Here is an 8,180-nt window from a genome sequence, read left to right on the forward strand (position 1 = left end):
AAACACAGATTAAAGTGTTAAACACAGATTAAAGTGTTAAACACAGATTAAAGTGTAAACACAGATTAAAGTGTAAACACAGATTAAAGTGTTAAACACAGATTAAAGTGTTAAACACAGATTAAAGTGTAAACACAGATTAAAGAGTTAAACACAGATTAAAGTGTTAAACACAGATTAAAGCGTTAAACACAGATTAAAGTGTAAACACAGATTAAAGTGTTAAACACAGATTAAAGTGTAAACACAGATTAAAGTGTTAAACACAGATTAAAGTGTAAACACAGATTAAAGTGTAAACACAGATTAAAGTGTTAAACACAGATTAAAGCGTTAAACACAGATTAAAGTGTAAACACAGATTAAAGTGTTAAACACAGATTAAAGTGTTAAACACAGATTAAAGTGTTAAACACAGATTAAAGTGTAAACACAGATTAAAGTGTTAAACACAGATTAAAGTGTTAAACACAGATTAAAGTGTAAACACAGATTAAAGTGTTAAACACAGATTAAAGTGTAAACACAGATTAAAGTGTTAAACACAGATTAAAGTGTTAAACACAGATTAAAGTGTTAAACACAGATTAAAGTGTAAACACAGATTAAAGTGTTAAACACAGATTAAAGTGTAAACACAGATTAAAGTGTTAAACACAGATTAAAGTGTTAAACACAGATTAAAGTGTAAACACAGATTAAAGTGTTAAACACAGATTAAAGTGTTAAACACAGATTAAAGTGTTAAACACAGATTAAAGCGTTAAACACAGATTAAAGTGTTAAACACAGATTAAAGTGTAAACACAGATTAAAGTGTTAAACACAGATTAAAGTGTTAAACACAGATTAAAGTGTTAAACACAGATTAAAGTGTAAACACAGATTAAAGTGTTAAACACAGATTAAAGTGTAAACACAGATTAAAGTGTTAAACACAGATTAAAGCGTTAAACACAGATTAAAGCGTTAAACACAGATTAAAGTGTTAAACACAGATTAAAGAGTTAAACACAGATTAAAGTATTAAACACAGATTAAAGTGTAAACCCAGATTAAAGTGTTAAACACAGATTAAAGTGTTAAACACAGATTAAAGTGTAAACACAGATTAAAGTGTTAAACACAGATTAAAGTGTTAAACACAGATTAAAGTGTTAAACACAGATTAAAGTGTTAAACACAGATTAAAGTGTAAACACAGATTAAAGTGTTAAACACAGATTAAAGTGTAAACACAGATTAAAGTGTAAACACAGATTAAAGCGATAAACACAGATTAAAGTGTTAAACACAGATTAAAGTGTTATACACAGATTAAAGTGTTAAACACAGATTAAAGTGTTAAACACAGATTAAAGAGTTAAACACAGATTAAAGTGTTAAACACAGATTAAAGTGTTAAACACAGATTAAAGCGTTAAACACAGATTAAAGCGTTAAACACAGATTAAAGTGTAAACACAGATTAAAGTGTTAAACACAGATTAAAGTGTTAAACACAGATTAAAGTGTTAAACACAGATTAAAGTGTTAAACACAGATTAAAGTGTAAAACACAGATTAAAGTGTAAACACAGATTAAAGTGTTAAACACAGATTAAAGTGTTAAACACAGATTAAAGTGTTAAACACAGATTAAAGTGTTAAACACAGATTAAAGTGTTAAACACAGATTAAAGTGTTAAACACAGATTAAAGTGTTGAACATGTGGGACGCTGGGACGCGGCGCTGCTCCTCTCAGGGCGCGGCGCTCCTGGATTCCTTCCTGTCGTCGCCTCGGGGCGTCCTCGTAAATCTGCCTCTCGTCTCTTTCTGCTTATTATCGTCCATCAATCACTCAGGAGCGTCGATGACTCAGCGTTTCCTGATGTTTAACAAAGCTGCTTTTCTTCTGCTCACGTCCATAAAAATAAACATAAAACTGAAGAACACCATAAAAGTGTCTGTCACAACCTGTCCACTGCTAAAGTGTCCTCTAGGAGTGTGTTAAAGTGTCCTCTAGGAGTCAAAACATGTGTTAAAGTGTCCTCTAAGAGTCAAAACATGTGTTAAAGTGTCCTCTAAGAGTCAAAACATGTGTTAAAGTGTCCTCTAAGAGTCAAAACGTGTGTTAAAGTGTCCTATAAGAGTCAAAACGTGTGTTAAAGTGTCCTCTAGGAGCATAAACGTGTGCTAAAGTGTCCTCTAGGAGCATAAAAGTGTGTTAAAGTGTCCTCTAGGAGCATAAACGTGTGCTAAAGTGTCCTCTAGGAGCATAAACGTGTGTTAAAGTGTCCTCTAGGAGCATAAACGTGTGTTAAAGTGTCCTCTAGGAGCATAAACGTGTGTTAAAGTGTCCTCTAGGAGCATAAACGTGTGTTAAAGTGTCCTCTAGGAGCACAAACGTGTGTTAAAGTGTCCTCTAGGAGCATAAACGTGTGTTAAAGTGTCCTCTAGGAGCATAAACGTGTGTTAAAGTGTCCTCTAGGAGACTAAACGTGTGTTAAAGTGTCCTCTAGGAGCATAAACGTGTGTTAAAGTGTCCTCTAGGAGCATAAACGTGTGCTAAAGTGTCCTCTAGGAGCATAAACGTGTGTTAAAGTGTCCTCTAGGAGCATAAACGTGTGCTAAAGTGTCCTCTAGGAGCATAAACGTGTGTTAAAGTGTCCTCTAGGAGCATAAACGTGTGTTAAAGTGTCCTCTAGGAGCATAAACGTGTGTTAAAGTGTCCTCTAGGAGACTAAACGTGTGTTAAAGTGTCCTCTAGGAGCATAAACGTGTGTTAAAGTGTCCTCTAGGAGCATAAACGTGTGTTAAAGTGTCCTCTAGGAGCATAAAAGTGTACTAAAGTGTCCTCTAGGAGCATAAACGTGTGTTAAAGTGTCCTCTAGGAGCATGAACGTGTGCTAAAGTGTCCTCTAGGAGCATAAACGTGTGTTAAAGTGTCCTCTAGGAGCATAAACGTGTGTTAAAGTGTCCTCTAGGAGCATAAACGTGTGCTAAAGTGTCCTCTAGGAGCATAAACGTGTGTTAAAGTGTCCTCTAGGAGCATAAACGTGTGTTAAAGTGTCCTCTAGGAGCATAAACGTGTGCTAAAGTGTCCTCTAGGAGCATAAACGTGTGTTAAAGTGTCCTCTAGGAGCATAAAAGTGTACTAAAGTGTCCTCTAGGAGCATAAACGTGTGCTAAAGTGTCCTCTAGGAGCATAAACGTGTGTTAAAGTGTCCTCTAGGAGCATGAAGGTGTGCTAAAGTGTCCTCTAGGAGCATAAACGTGTGTTAAAGTGTCCTCTAAGAGCATAAACGTGTGTTAAAGTGTCCTCTAGGAGCATAAAAGTGTACTAAAGTGTCCTCTAGGAGCATAAACGTGTGCTAAAGTGTCCTCTAGGAGCATAAACGTGTGTTAAAGTGTCCTCTAGGAGCATGAACGTGTGTTAAAGTGTCCTCTAGGAGCATAAACGTGTGTTAAAGTGTCCTCTAGGAGCATAAACGTGTGCTAAAGTGTCCTCTAGGAGCATAAACGTGTGCTAAAGTGTCCTCTAGGAGCATAAACGTGTGTTAAAGTGTCCTCTAGGAGCATAAACGTGTGCTAAAGTGTCCTCTAGGAGCATAAACGTGTGTTAAAGTGTCCTCTAGGAGCCTAAACGTGTGCTAAAGTGTCCTCTAGGAGCATAAACGTGTGTTAAAGTGTCCTCTAGGAGCATAAACGTGTGCTAAAGTGTCCTCTAGGAGCATAAACGTGTGTTAAAGTGTCCTCTAGGAGCATAAACGTGTGCTAAAGTGTCCTCTAGGAGCATAAACGTGTGTTAAAGTGTCCTCTAGGAGCATAAACGTGTGTTAAAGTGTCCTCTAGGAGCATAAACGTGTGCTAAAGTGTCCTCTAGGAGCATAAACGTGTGCTAAAGTGTCCTCTAGGAGCATAAACGTGTGTTAAAGTGTCCTCTAGGAGCATAAACGTGTGTTAAAGTGTCCTCTAGGAGCATAAACGTGTGCTAAAGTGTCCTCTAGGAGCATAAACGTGTGCTAAAGTGTCCTCTAGGAGCATAAACGTGTGTTAAAGTGTCCTCTAGGAGCATAAACGTGTGCAAAAGTGTCCTCTAGGAGCATAAACGTGTGCAAAAGTGTCCTCTAGGAGCATAAACGTGTGCTAAAGTGTCCTCTAGGAGCATAAACGTGTGCTAAAGTGTCCTCTAGGAGCATAAACGTGTGTTAAAGTGTCCTCTAGGAGCATAAACGTGTGTTAAAGTGTCCTCTAGGAGCATAAACGTGTGCTAAAGTGTCCTCTAGGAGCATAAACGTGTGCTGAAGTGTCCTCTAGGAGCATAAACGTGTGCTAAAGTGTCCTCTAGGAGCATAAACGTGTGTTAAAGTGTCCTCTAGGAGCATAAACGTGTGCTAAAGTGTCCTCTAGGAGCATAAACGTGTGTTAAAGTGTCCTCTAGGAGCATAAACGTGTGTTAAAGTGTCCTCTAGGAGCATAAACGTGTGCTAAAGTGTCCTCTAGGAGCATAAACGTGTGTTAAAGTGTCCTCTAGGAGCATAAACGTGTGCTAAAGTGTCCTCTAGGAGCATAAACGTGTGTTAAAGTGTTCGTCGTTGCATAAAGGACTCTTGTGATTTCGGTTCGATGCCCCGGGCGAACCTCACGACAGTGGTTTCGTTTATTATGAAGTAATTAATTATGGAACCGCAGGAACACGCCCTGTCACACTGACAGCAGATCAGTTCAACGCTCTCGGCCCGTTTGGATCCGTTCTCCGGTTCCTCTTCGTTGCACCAAACTCCTTTGTTTTTAACGAAACGTGTGAAACTCAGGGCGAACTCCCACTGTGCCTCCGTCACAGGTTAGAGCCCCCTCCCACTGTGCCTCCGTGCCGTGCCCCAGCACGTCTCACAGCTAAAGTCTGGTTCCTTTGACCAGTGTGAGTGCAACCGTACCACGTCTAGGAGCGGCACGCTTGCCGTCCACGGCCCGTTTGGGAGAGGTGGGCTTTAGTAAAGCACGTTTGCACGTGTACGAGCACGAGCGTGCGCACGTGTACGAGCACGAGCGTGCGCACGTGTGCACGCTCGTGCTCGTACACGTGCGCACATACGAGCACAAGGTCTACGGAAAGATCTGGAAACAAAGCCACGCATCGCCATGACGTCATCAATGCGTGTGACGTGTTACGGCGTGATGACGTATAGGCAGCAAGAAGCATTCTCCGAGGCCCAGGTAGTGTGAGGACAAACGGGCCTGGAGGGGGGGACAAGGACCCTAAAGCACGGGGCACGGGATGCACGCACAGTGGGAGGGCGCTCTAACCTGTGACGGAGGCACAGTGGGAGGGCGCCCTGAGACAGGACTCGGTCTAAAACCGAGAAATCAGGAACAGGAAGTCAGAAAAAAGACGCTGACGCAGCAGAACTACAACGCTAAAAGGAGACGGTTAAGTTTAGTCTCTAAAGGAGACGGTTAAGTGTAGACCACTAAAGGAGACGGTTAAGTGTAGACCACTAAAGGAGACGGTTAAGTGGAGACCACTAAAGGAGACGGTTAAGTGTAGACCACTAAAGGAGGCGGTTAAGTGTAGACCACTAAAGGTGTCAGGTGGAGACTCCATTTGTTTTCATCTGATTTCATATTTTAACTTTTTGAACTTTGATATTAAAGTTTAATAAAGTAATAAATCTTTAAAGTCATAACTGGTTTCCTTCAGAACAAAGAACCATTCATAAAAGTGTGTGTGTGTGTGTGTGTGTGTGTGTGTGTGTGTGTCTGTGTGTGTGTGTGTGTGTGTGTGTGTGTGTGTGTGTGTGTGTGTGTGTGTGTGTGTGTGTGTGTGTGTGTGTGTGTGTCCCTGTGTGTGTGTGTGTGTGTGTGTGTGTGTGTGTGTGTGTGTGTGTGTGTGTGTGTGTGTGTGTGTGTGTGTGTGTGTGTGTGTGTGTGTGTGTGTGTGTGTGTGTGTGTGTGTGTGTGTGTGTGTGTGTGTTTTCTTAACGAAAACACTTTTGTTCTCACTTCACTTTTGATTAATGTCACTTGAACTTAAGTGGTTTGATGTTGTGTTTGATCCAGATCCAGGTGTGTGTGTGTGTGTGTGTGTGTGTGTCTCTATACGTGTGTGTGTGTGTGTGTGTGTGTGTGTGTGTGTGTGTGTGTGTGTGTGTGTGTGTGTGTGTGTGTGTGACCTCCATTCTTCACATTCTGAGGCTCTGTTCCAACAGGCCTCCGGAAAAACTCTGTGATAACACAGTTCATTCATGCACACACACACACACACACACACACACACACACACACACACACACACACACACACACACACACACACACACACACTCACTGAAACATGTGAAACATGTGAACTCTTGTTTCAACACGTTCGGTTCTTTTCACTTTTTTCAAACACAGGAATCGAACCCACGCTTCTGTACGGTCCGCGGGGCGGAAAGACCTGCAGAATAAACCCAGGGTCCTCCTGAACACGAGCCGTGGGTTCGATCCCCTGCGTCACAGTTTGATGCACGTTCAGTTCTGCAGCTCAGACTTTAATGAAACTACGAATAAACACAAAAATAATTAATGTAAATTTAAAATATAAATGATTAAAACTTGATATTAATAAAACTATAAATTAATAAAAAATAGAAATTTATGAATTAATAAAAATAAATATGACTAAAAATGTAAATAAACTTATAAATGAGAAACATTTAATATTAATTAACTTTAAATGAATAAAAAATAAAAAATGTAAATAAAAAAGCTTTAAATAATTAATTAGAAACAACTTTAATTAAATAAAACAATAAATGATTAAAAATATAAATGATTAAAAATATAAATGATTAAAAATGTAAAGAAACCTTTTTAATGAGTAAAACTTGATATTAATAAAACTATAAATAAATAAAAAATGTTATGAATAAAACAAAAAAACAAAGAAACCTTTAAAGAAAAAATCTTCAAATAACTTTAATAAACAACTATAAATTAATAAAACTATAAATAAAAACATTAGATGAATAAAATAAAATGAAAAACTACTAAATCCACAAACCTTTAGATAAATGAAACATGATAAAAGATATGAATAAAAGTATTAAATCTCTGACATTAATTACAGTTCTTAAAATATTCAGATGTAATTTTATTTCATTTTCAGTATTTTAATGTGAATTAAAAACTATTTATGATTAAAATAAATAAAAAAAGTGCAATAAAACAAAGAAATCACATCTTGACTTCAGCATTAGTGTTTATTATTATTATATTTATTATTTATTATGATTATTATAATAATAATAATAATTATTATTATTATTATAATTATTATTATTATGATTATTTATTATTATTTATTATTATTTATTATTATAATTATAAGAATTATAATTATAATAATAAATAATTATAATAATAAATAATAATAAATAATAATACATAATAATAAATAATTATAATTATAATAATTATAATTATAATTATAATTATAATTATAATAATTATAATTATAATATAATTATAATTATAATTATTATGTATTATTATTTATTATTATAATTATTATAATTATAATTATAATTATATTCATTATTATTATTACCATATTTATTATTATATTTATATTAATTATAATTATATTTATTATTATATTTATGTTTATTATAATTATATTTATTATTATATTTATATTTATTATTATAATTATATTTATTATTATATTTATTATAATTATATTTATTATTATATTTATTATAATTATATTTATTATTATATTTATTATTAATTCAACATTTCTTGAGAAACTTCAGAGTCGTAGATTTTGCAGTTTTCCGCCCTCTGCTGCTCAAACACTGTTATCAGAGAAATCTCATTTATTTCTGTATTTTCAGGTTATTTTTATTATTTATTTATTTATTTTACTCATTTTTATAAATGTTATTATTTTGTATTTGTTTTTATGTTTTTAAGAATTTAATTTATTGTAAATAATTTAAATTAATTAATTTAGTTTCAATGTTTCGGACGAAACAAACAACGTTTTTAGAAACAAGAAGAAAATAATAAGTTAATAATTATAAATAAGTATTAATATAATCCTCTGTTCTTTCTGCTTAGAACACACTTTATTATTGTTATTATTAATATTATTAAATATGCAGAGATGTAAACTTTATTTTCAGATAAAAAATCAGAAGTTTGAAACAGAA

This window comes from Echiichthys vipera (genome assembly GCF_963691815.1).
Source record: "Echiichthys vipera genome assembly, chromosome: 17".
Classification (NCBI taxonomy): domain Eukaryota; kingdom Metazoa; phylum Chordata; class Actinopteri; order Perciformes; family Trachinidae; genus Echiichthys; species Echiichthys vipera.